At 30.3% G+C, this 11,850-nt stretch overlaps 1 long non-coding RNA gene and 1 other non-coding gene across 2 annotated transcripts; one reads left to right on the forward strand and one right to left on the reverse strand.

Moving 5' to 3' along the window:
* The first annotated feature begins 1,265 nt into the window (after positions 1-1,265).
* LOC128034313 (small nucleolar RNA R71) lies at positions 1,266-1,372 on the forward strand. The gene has a single exon (XR_008190442.1). It is a non-coding gene; the product is annotated as a small nucleolar RNA R71 (small nucleolar RNA).
* A 4,592-nt stretch (positions 1,373-5,964) lies between these two features.
* Positions 5,965-7,009, reverse strand: LOC105775054 (uncharacterized). The gene is made up of 2 exons (XR_001127651.2): positions 6,566-7,009; positions 5,965-6,266 (listed from the first exon to the last, which is right to left on the reverse strand). It is a non-coding gene; the product is annotated as an uncharacterized LOC105775054 (long non-coding RNA).
* Between the last annotated feature and the right edge of the window lie 4,841 nt (positions 7,010-11,850).

Below are 11,850 nucleotides of genomic sequence, written 5' to 3' on the forward strand. Positions count from 1 at the left end.
CAATTGAATACTCATCCTAGTGGGTTTTGGTTCCCCAAGACCAAGTTGCTTGAACATTTTATAAGGCATCAAATTAATGTTAACACTTAAATCAGCTAATGCTTTCTCAATGTTTAAACTACCAATAAAATAGGGAATAGTAAAACTTCCTGGATCTTTCAGCTTAGTTGGCAGTTTATTTTTGGAGAATAGTTGAACATTCTTCATTGAGTTCCACAGTGGATAGCTCTTCAAACTTTCTTTTATTTGCTAATAGCTCCTTTAAAAATTTTGCATATGTGGGCATATGTGAAATAACTTCAAAAAAAGGTAAGTTAATATGTAATTGTTTAAAAATTTCAAGAAATTTACCAAATTGTTCATCCATGCGGTCTTTCTTTAACTTTGTCGGATATGGGATCGGTGGTTTATATTTTTTAAGCACTGGTGTTTGAATTTCTCCGGGTTTTATCCCCTTATCATTTGCCTTATCAGGTTCCTGTTGCAGCTTCTTTTCAAGTTCAACCAACACTTTCTCATTCCTCAATGTAACTGCTTTCACATGTTTTTTTGGGTTGGGTTCGGTGTTACTAGGTAAACTACCTTGCTGCCTTTCTGCAACCAATTTAGCAAGTTGTCCAATCTAATTTTCAAGCCCATGAATTAATGCTTGTTGATTTTTCAAAATTGTCTCGGTGTTTTGAAAATGAGTCTCTGACACCGAAATAAATTTTGCCAACATCTCTTCAAGATTTGGCTTATTCTCTTACTGATATGGTTGTTGAAAGCCTGGAGAGGGTTGTGATCTTTGGTTTCCTTGACCACCCCATGAGAAATTTGGGTGGTGCCTCCAACCTGCATTATAATTATTACTATAAGGGTTATTTTGAGTTCTAGAATTTTTACCCATATGATTTATTTACTCATTCTCCATGCTAGGACCGAAGGGTAAATATTCTGGATTATTTATTCCACCTCTATTTGCATCGCATTGCATCACCGGATTTACCTGCATAGAAAGATATAAACCATCAATTTGTTTATTTAATATTTCTACTTGGTTCGATAACATGATGACTGCATCTAAATTAAAGACACCGACTGCTTTTATCGGCTTTGTCCTTATGACTTGCCACTGATAATTATTCAGTGTCATCTCCTTATTGAATTCATAAGTCGCTTCGGGTGTTTTATTATTCAGAGTTCCACTGACTTCTGCATCGATTAATTGCCTAGTTGAGGGATTCAAACCGTTGTAGAAGATTTGAACTTGTAGCCATAGAGGTAACCCATGGTGAAGACACCTTCTCAATAAATTCTTGTATCTCTCCCATGCATTATATAAGGTCTTTGTATCGATCTGAACAAAGGAAGAGATGTCGTTCCTCAACTTGGCTATCTTAGCAAGTGGGAAGTGCTTTAGCAAGTGGAAAGTGCTTTAGCATAAATTTCTCGGTCATCTGAGTCCATGTAGTGATGGAACCTCGTGGTAAAGAGTTCAACCACTGTTTAGCTTTGTTTCTCAACAAGAAAGGAAATAACCGTAAGCGAATGGCGTTATCAGTGGCGCCATTAATATTGAAAGTATCACAAATTTTTAGAAAATTAGTCAAATGAGTATTTGGGTCTTCATCTTGCAAACCATCGAATTGAACAAGCTGTTGTACCATACAAATAGTGTTCAGCTTCAGTTCGAAATTATTTGCAACAATGGTGTGTCTCGCAATACTCGATTCAACCCCAGTTAGAGTGGGCTTGGCATAATCGTACATAGTACGAGGAACAGGAGCTGCAGCAACTACATGAGGTAGTTGATTATTCTAATTATCACTTATCTCCTTAGTAATAGTAATGACCTCTTGTTCGTCTACTAAATTTTGTCTACTCTACCTTGCTTCTTTACGGTTTTTGCGAGCTATACTTTCAATTTTACTTTCAAATAACAATGGTCCTGACGGGTCTCTTGTTGTCATAAACTAAAAAAACCTGCTAGAAGCAAATAAAAGAAAAATTAGAATGTAAAAATTAAACTAAAAACAAAAATATAATAAAATAAAATATCGCTAAATTAATAAAAATAAAGTGTTCCTAATATTTTAGTCCCCGGCAACGGCACCAAAAACTTGATGGTCACTGAACTAACTATAAATACAACAAAGGCAAGCGCACTTATCGAACAACAGTATAGCTACGGTGAGTAAATATATCATATCCACGAGGACTAAAAGTATTAGTAATTATCGTTTTCTTACTATTTAGCCGACAAATTGGAGTGATGTGTTTTAATCTAAAAATTACTAAACTAATTTAACTAAGAAAGCAACAGAGAACGAATCAGGAAAATAATCGAAAGATAACCAATGAGAGAGACAATACCTAGGAAATATCCACCTAGACTTCTTCTATTATTACGAATCTAAATTAAATGACTTATTCACTTGTTATCTTGATCCGTAGAAATCCCTAAATTATGTTAATATCTCTTGACTCTAGGTTGATTAATTGAAATCTCTTTCTAATTAAAACCCCTATCGTCGCATTAATTCAATCTATGGATTCCCCTATTAGATTTGACTCTAATCCAATACATTTATATCGTCCTATTTCTAGGATTGCATGCAACTCCACTCAATTATGCTAGATCTACTATTAAATAGAGACTTTTCCTCCACTGAATTAAGCACATTAAACATAAATTAATATCCCAGAAATATTAAAACAAGAAATTAACACACATAATTGAGAACAAGAATTAAGTATTTGTCATGTAAATCAGAAATTAAATAATAGAATTCGTCATAGGATTCATCTTCCCTAGGTATCTAGGGAATTAGTTCATAATCTTGAATGAAAACATCTCAAAGTCAGAAAAAGTACAAGACATAAAGAAACTCAATAAAACTTCCAAAGAAATTAAAAGGAGATCTTCAATCTTGATGAAGATCCACTTCCGAGTTGGCTTTGATGGTGTTCTTTGAGTTTTTTCTTTAATCTTCTCTGATGGCTCCTTTATCTTTTCTTCTAATTGGTATTTATAGACTTTAGCATGCTCAAAAAGCCTGAAAATTGCATTTTTCTGCGAGTTTGGGAAGCAAGGTGCGAAATCGACACGGGCTAGCACAAGGGCGTATGTCCAGCCCGTGTGGCTCCTGAAAACAACTTTATTTGTCTAATTTTGGCTCGTTTTTCGCTCCTTTCGCTCTCAAATGCTCTCTTAAGTATAGAAACATGAATTTAAAGAATTAGGATCATCAAATTCACTAATTTGCATAATTAATCATCCAAAAATGCATTAAGAATGAGATGAAAATATGTTACTTTTATAGCTTACCAATATCCTGATTACAATAAAAAAAATATTAAGAACGATATAAAAGTTTGAATGAAATGGTAAAGTTGAAGATTTAAAATTTGTAGTGTTTTTTTTAGAATAAAGCTTCATTATAAAAAAAAAAGAAAGAAAGAAAGTGGGGAGAGGGAGAGAGTACTTAAGTCTCAAGCCATTAGGCTTACCCAAGTAAAATGAGCAATGAGAACAATGAACAATGAGAAAAAAACATTATTTGAAATAGAGACAAGACAAAAGACATATTCAGAGTAATTCGCTTGAGATAAAGCCTCCCTGGCCAAAGCATGAGCCGCTTTATTAGCGCTTTGTAGTGTTTTTTTGGTTCAAATTCCACTATAAGTTTTTATTTATTTATAAAAAGATAAAAACACCCTCATTATAATATAATTTACTTTGTAAAATGAATGGTATTTTTGTAATTTTTCAATGAGTTAATACACAATTGGCTCATGATAACAACTCAATCAAAAGCTTAAATAATAGTATGGATTAAATTTAATATTAAAAAATAGAAGCATCAACTATTTTGCCTCTTTATTATTTTTATAATAATATTAATTATTTTTAAAATAAAAATATTTTAATAATCTTGTAATTGAATTATGTAGAATTGAATTCACTAAATCATTATATATTTAATATAGTTACAAATATATAGATTATGTACAAAAATAGAAGTATATTATCTCATGATTTCACGTGTCCATGTCAAATAGGGGTATAATAATTTGTATATTTATTATACTAAAATATTGTATTTATAGTTTTTTAGAATTAAGCGTGCAAAAATTTTCAAACTTAAATAATAATAATAATAAAGCAGTTAAGCTCTGTTTTTATTTTTGCACCCATTTAGGTATTTGAGCTTTCAAAATGCATTAAAAAGTCCTAAATTTTTTAAAAAAACAATTAAGCCCTATTTTTTTGCACTCAATTGGGTACTTGAACTTTCAAAATGCATTAAAAAACACCTCAAATTTTTTAAAAAGAAGCAATTAAGCCTCTATTTTATTAAAAATTAGGAAAAAAATTTATAAAACATTAAGATCAATAAAAGTTATAAATATTATTAAATTTTAATAAAAAATTCAAATATTAAAAATTTATTAAAATTAAAAATATATATAAAAATCGTAAAAAAATATAAAAATTGTAAAATTTTATAAAGATCGTAAAAAATTATAAAATATGTAGAAATATAAAAAATTATAAAATTTTATAAAGTTGTAAGAAAATTATACAAAATGCAGAGAAATATAAATTTCAGTAAAAATTATAAAATTATCATACCAAAAGAAGCATTTTATAATTTTTCTATAATTTTTATTGATTTTTATTTTTATCATTTTTGTCGTGTGTCACTGTGTTGTGACACGTGATGACTTTAATTGAAAAGTTAATTTTTATGATATTTATAAAATTTTAAAATTTTTATTTTTACGATTTTTATAAAAAATATAATTTTAATAAATTTAAATTTTTTTATTTTTATTAAAATTTAATAATTTTTCTAAAATTTATTGTTTTTTATAATTTTTTCTTATTTTTAATAAGAGCATGGGCTTAATTATTTTTTGAAAAATTTTGAGGGTCTTCTTGATGCATTTTGAAAGTTCAAGTATTTAATTGAGTGAAAAAAAAGCAGGGGCTTAATTGTTTTTTTTTTAAAGAAGTTTGAGGGCCTTTTTGATACATTTTGAAAGTTCAAGTGCTTAATTGAGTGTAAAAAAAAGAGGAGCTTAATTACTCTCTTTTTTAAGTTTAAGAGATTTTCACACTGTTAAATTTTTTATAAAATTTTGATATTCGATAATTACATTGAATCTTAAATTAAATCAGTCTAAAGAAAGGACAAAACTCTCATAATGTCAAACCAAAACTTTATTTAAAAATATTAAATTTATTATCAGTCAACCTAATAACTTATTATTTTATGTTATGATGGATAGTAGCAGCGTTATTTGTTTTAGTTGAACGTTAACACGGTTTATTGAGTTAATTTAGTTTGTTAAAAGCGTCTGTGGGACTGGGCAGCAATTGAATTATATAAACTGTAGGTTTATTGAAAAAGAGAATGAAATATGTAAACTTAATTGAAAAGGAACTACATCGAATTACATTTATTTTGTTTAGTTAGTTCAGTTTATAAATTTTAACATATCCAGTTAAATATAAAAGTTTGATTTCTCATTTATATTTATCTTTTCAATTTTATTCATTTTATTTAATTCAAACTATTGAACTGATCACAAAAAGAAAAGGAAATAGAAACAATTATTTCAAGGAAGTACCCAAAAAAAAACTGTCAATGAAGCATGGTAAGATTGCGGGTGTGGCAACTTTGAAATCATAAAATAATATCTAGATTTTCAATCAAAATTATAATTTGTGTACTTTATAACAATTGTAATTATGATTTAACTTTTCAAAATAAAATGAAAGACATGAAAAGCATTGAGTGAGAAAAAAACAAGTTAAACACCAACATCAAATTTAGGCCTTGACTGAAATTCAATTAAGATGCGGTATTTTTTTCACTTCAAATTAGAAAGTTTGGTTCATTAGGGTAATTTTTTATCTTCACTTTTCATGGACATATATAATTTCTTTCCAACCTATATAGTTATTAAGGGGTGTTTGGTTTACCGAATCTTAAATTATGTTTTATAATAAGATTACGGGTGTAGAAGCCCAAATTTGCCCGGGGCCATTAACCCAAAATACCCCAGCCTAACAAGCTAAATTCAACCCAAAACACAAGGCCCAAGTAGCCCAAAATCTAAATTGGCCCAAGTCCAAAAAATTAAACACAAAAAGAGAAACCCTAGGGTTTCCCTAATTCTTCTGCCGCCGTACCCATGCCTCTGTCCCATCGGCCACTTGCCCTGCCTTCTCCAGCGCGGCACGCCACCAACTGCTCCGCCACCTACTCCATCATCTGCAACACGCAATGGCAGCCCAAATAGCAGAGCAGTAACAAACAGAAAAGAAACAAATAGGCACTTTGGCTATAAAATCAAAGAATTCAATGTAATCAGGGGGGCTTTTGTTTTTGATTTTCGGTATATAAAACCGATTATATACAGATTGTAAAGGGGGTTTCCGATTTTAAAAGAAAACATTGAAGAAATATTGAAAAAACAGTTTGAAAAGGTGACTCCTTTTTTACGATTGCTTCTTTTTTTTTTTCTACACATTCGAAATAAATAAAAATAAAGAAAGAGAAGAAAAAGCTACCTGTTTCGTTCTCCGTCGTCGGGATTCGAAGGGCCCCTCCTCTATTCGGTCATTTTTGGCCGCTTTTTCTAAAAACAACCCCAGATTTGGAGTCAGGGGGTTAAGAAGGGTTAAAGAGGTTTTTTTATTTTCTGACCGCCGCCTACGGCAACGCCGGCGATCATCGACCGGCGCGGCGGCGTTTCGCCGGACTCTTGGCCGGAGAGAGGAACGGAGAAAGGGAGAGGGAGAGCATATCAGTTTTTTTTTTGTGAGAAGGAAGGAATGATTTTTTTGAAAAGAAATTTGCCTTTTATAGGCCCTTAAAACGAAGCCGTTTTGGCCGGCGTCCTGAAGCCCCAAAACGACGTCGTTTTAACATGGATCGGACCGACCCGACTCGAACCGCCAAGGATCCGCGTGTTTCTGGATAAAAGGGGTTATTTTCGTCTCTGGTCCTTCCGATTTTGAGGCTATTTACGATTGGGTCCTTTTTTTTTCAATTCTGGCACAAAATTTCATTTTTCTCTCGATTTGGTCCTCAATGAAGCTATGCGTTTTAGAGGAGAAGGGAGATTTTCCTTTCCAGCCCCTCTATGTTATTCGCAAATTCAAATCAATCCCTCCTTTTTTTATTTCGATTTCGCCCCGTATTGTTTGCTTTTATTTCGATTTAGTCCCCTTTTTAGCATTTTTATTATTTTCTTCATTATTTTAATGTATTATCATCTTTTATTATTATTATTATTATTATTATTATTATTATTATTATTGCTACTTATCATATTATTATATAATAGCTTAAATATACATACACGTATACCTTTTTCTTTATAATTTATTTAATATATAAATACTTTTTATCTACTTTAATCTATATACGTAGTTGCATAGTTTCATATTTGATTTTCCATATGTATACGCATCCCCGTATACCTTTTGATTTTTGTATGTTTACATGCATATCTTTTTAGGATATATATATATACTCACTTGTTTTGTTATATATTTATATTATTACTTGCTTATTTAGATTTTATATTTCCGAACTTTATTATACATATGTGCATAGTTGTTTTTATTTGTTTTGTCTTTGTCTTTATTTTTATTCTCATTTTACAATTTTATTTATATTCATTGGAGTTATTATTGTCTTATTTGATTTATTCTCATCATTATTTCTATGAAATGTTTTAGCCCTAGTTATTTATTATTTCATGTATAATCGTTTTGTCATCTTTTATTTATTTACCATTTTGTTGTGATTGTTCCTATTATTTACGATTCACATCATCGTATTCATATTTATTTAGTTACATAAATTAACATTGTATCTTATTTCTACTATTTTGTGTTAAATTATTTCATTCAATAAATGAATTATGACTTTTGAATAAACAATATTTCGTGTTTAGATTCGAGAGGATCGTACCCTAACTTACTAGGTTTCGATCTTCACAATAAATCTAAATACGCGAATCTTTTCAAACTCAAGTTTCAAATGATCTCGAAAACGAAAAAAGATCAAGTCCTAACTTACTAGCCTGATCCTTTTTTTTGAAATTCGAGATAACTAAATATCTTTTAAATAAACAAATTTTTGGCATTCATTCGCTCTATTGGGAATTAGAGACATTATGTCCTAACTTACTGGATATGATGTCTTTTTCTCGATTAACGTGAAATATGCTTCCTTTCCCAAAAATTTTCAACGTTTTAATACAACGATCGTATTTTTTAAAATTCTTCAAAGTTCTCAATTTTCGACATTTAAGACATTAAGTAATCAACTAGGTACCAATTTTGGGCGTATCGAGGGTATTAATCCTTCCTCGTGCGTAACCGACTCCCGAATTCGTTTTTTTGAATTTTGTGGACCAAAACCGTTGTTTTAATAAAATCAAATTGTTTATTAAAAACAACCACTTTTCAAGGTGACCCGATCACACCTTATCAAAAAAGATCGGTGGCGACTCCTGTTTTCGTTTTCATTTTTCAAAACCCAAGTCGACCCCGTTTTTCATCAAAAAATGGTGTCAACAACGGAAATGTAGGATTATGGGTGAAATGTGAGACTACATTGTTTGGTTCATTTAGCTGGAATGTAAAATTCTAGTTTTTAGTTGATAGGATGTAAAACTACCTAAAAGCAAATTTCATTTTATATATTGTCATTGTTATAAAATATGTACTCATCAAATAATTAAGTCAGGTGTGTAAAGAGGATCCCAAACAGAAGGTCCACCAAATTTTCAATTATTCTATAATCCTAATAGCCGGAAAAAAAATCCATAAAATCCTGTAAAAAAAAGAAAAGAAAATAATTTGATTGAAAGCAATGACTTTAAAATCCTGTAAAAAAAGAAAAGAATTTGATTGAAAGCAATGACTTTAGTGACATTTTCTATTGAAACAACAATTTCAATCACAAACAACCAAGCAAATAAGCTTCAAACTTAATCTATAACAATAATTTTAAATTAATTGAATAAGTGTTAGCAATTGTTCTTAATAAAATAAATTAAACAAATAACAAAAAATGAGATTTAAAATTGAAAATTAAAAGTTAATTGAAACTTACAAACAATACAACACAGAAGAAGAGATCCGATGGTGGCAATTGTACAAGGTCTCATCTTTCTACCTATATCTCTATATACTCTTTTAATTAATTAAACAAGAATCTATAACAATTGAGAGAACCTTTTAAAAACAAACAAATGAGGGAACCTATAACAATTAATAATACAAGAACGCAACAAACATGAAGCCTACAACATAAATTGAAAAAATCCTACAACAATCAATAAACACGAAACCTACACCTACAACAAATATTCAAAAAAAAATCTCACAATGCAATAAACCATAAAACAATATGAAGATTTAACTATAAATTGAAAATATTAAACTTACCTAATTGGAGACGAGGGTGAATGCCCAATAGAGTGTGGAATTAAAATTGGGAGAAGGCTAGGGATATTGGTTTTCAAATTTACTAGAGAAAAACAGAAGAAAAAAAACAAAGAGATATTTTGATTTTTGTCTTGAAATATAATTAAAAGGATTATATTGATAAATATAATAAAATGAAGGGTAAGTTTGTCTTAAAATTTAGATTTCGCTTGTCATCTTAGATTACCTAAAAAAGAGACTAAAATGAAATTACACCCTATATTACGAGATGATTGTAATGTGAGATTACGGGATGGCCGGAATGATGAAATCCAAACATCATAATCTCATTTCATAATGTAGGATTACGGGTTGTAATGTTATATTCGGTGAACCAAACGCCCCCTAAAGAATTTCTGTAAATTAATTGGAGTTAATTGTTTCTTTTTTTGTGCGCATTGAGATTTAGTTTAAGTCGCATCTTTTTCATTACTGCAACTTGAAGGTTATTGATTCAAGTGCGCTTAAGTGTAGCATAACATACTCCATTTATTTATTTTGATGCATTTCGTAAACTACTCAAAAATTTCTTCAAATTCTTAATTTGGGAGATATTATGCTCTTAAGCACGCTCAAATGTCACGGGGCTAGACCTTTAGTCTCGGAATTTGTGCGACCCTAGGCGGTTCCTTCGTTTCAAATGCGCTTAAGACAACCTAACTCCCACAAAGTGAGTATTCCCGTAGAATTCCTCCAAAGCACCAATTTATACAGCAGAAGCAACTCAAGCCAAAAGAATGTTCACAAGAATAGAATAACCATAGAAAAATAATGCACGGGAGGTGTTTAAGTAAATGCTCTCAATTGTATTCACTCCCAAAGAATGTATGATACAATAGATGAGTTACAACTGAAGGGGAGACTCTCTATTTATAGTTGAGCTCCCCAGATACAACGGTCTAGCTATATTTACATCGACAAACGAGATGAAGTCTATCCCTATAATTAAGGGATTTACAAGATTGCATAATCAAATATAATCTAATCTTATCAGATATTATTCTTCTCAATCTTCTAAGATTAGTTTCATTATTTACCAAGGTAGCCTAATTTTCCATATCTGCTTCATTGGGTTATCTAGGCTTCTATATCAATTCTGTGAATAAGGTCAATTCTCATAGGTCAAATAATCCCCATCTAACCAATAGACCTCTATGGAATGCATTTTGTGTGATGTTTTGGTTCAAAAATTAAAGTATTTTAAGGTTGGAAATGTTCATGAATGAATGGAAATAAATCAAGAATATTTTGACATGTTATAGAGGTGTTTTATGCTTATTTTAGGCTCCCATACATCTAGGTATCGCACCCTAGTCAGTAGGTATCAGTACCTGGAAGCCAATAGTAAAAAATGTATAGTAAAACCCAAAGGTACTAATACCTAAGGTCTAGGTACCACACCCCTCTGTCCCAAATGCCCTGTTTGGGCAGTTTTGCTCCGAAAGGGTCTCGAACGAGCCCTTATAGCAACTGAACTTTAAGGGAGGCCCTAAAATGTTTAAAATGCCTTAAATGATCTTAAAAGGGCTAAAAAGATTAAAAGAACTTGAAATAAGATTTTGGATTCAAAGTGGAGTGCTTGACCTAAAATGTAGCATTCCTTGTTCAGATCTAGATACAAGCACGGGTAAAGGGTCTTACATCGTAACTCTGTACAAATATATTCCTTTTATAAAAATAAATTGAGGACATAATTTTTCAAAACACACTCTATATACCAAGATATAATTGAATACCACATATATACCAAAAGAAAATTTTAATAATATATTTCTCAAAGTAATCACATTATTTAATTTAAGTATAGAAAAATATGGCACTTGGATAATTCAGAATTATGCATTATAAATTTAACCCATTTTGATAAAATATGATGAAAAATATCTTCTACCCAATAAATAAAAAAGAACATTTAAGATTATTTTTTCTTCGAAAATTAAGCACTAAAGGAATGTTGAGTCCTTTACTTAGTCTACTGAATCGATACTTGAGTAACGACTTTCACAAATCACTTAGTGATATAAATGTGACATCTTATACCTGACCCAGTTGTTGGATTCGAATATAAAATGTTACATTTCGTTGCTGAAGCAACTCACTTTTCTATTTTTTTTTTGAAAAGGAAATGTAATGGTAAAATTATTTTATAAAAATTTCAGCAGCATTTCTACCTATTTTACATAAAAGACCCTGCAAAATTTAGATTTTCACAAAATATCCACATTCAAATTATCTCTCAAATCAATTCTCAGCACTACAATTTCTCAAAACATATCAATAAACTAGATTTCTATGTTTTACTATTTTATCAAAACATTAGTTATAAAATACTAGCTAAGAAAACATAATGA

This window comes from Gossypium raimondii, chromosome 10, assembly GCF_025698545.1.
Source record: "Gossypium raimondii isolate GPD5lz chromosome 10, ASM2569854v1, whole genome shotgun sequence".
NCBI classification, from domain to species: Eukaryota; Viridiplantae; Streptophyta; class Magnoliopsida; order Malvales; family Malvaceae; genus Gossypium; species Gossypium raimondii.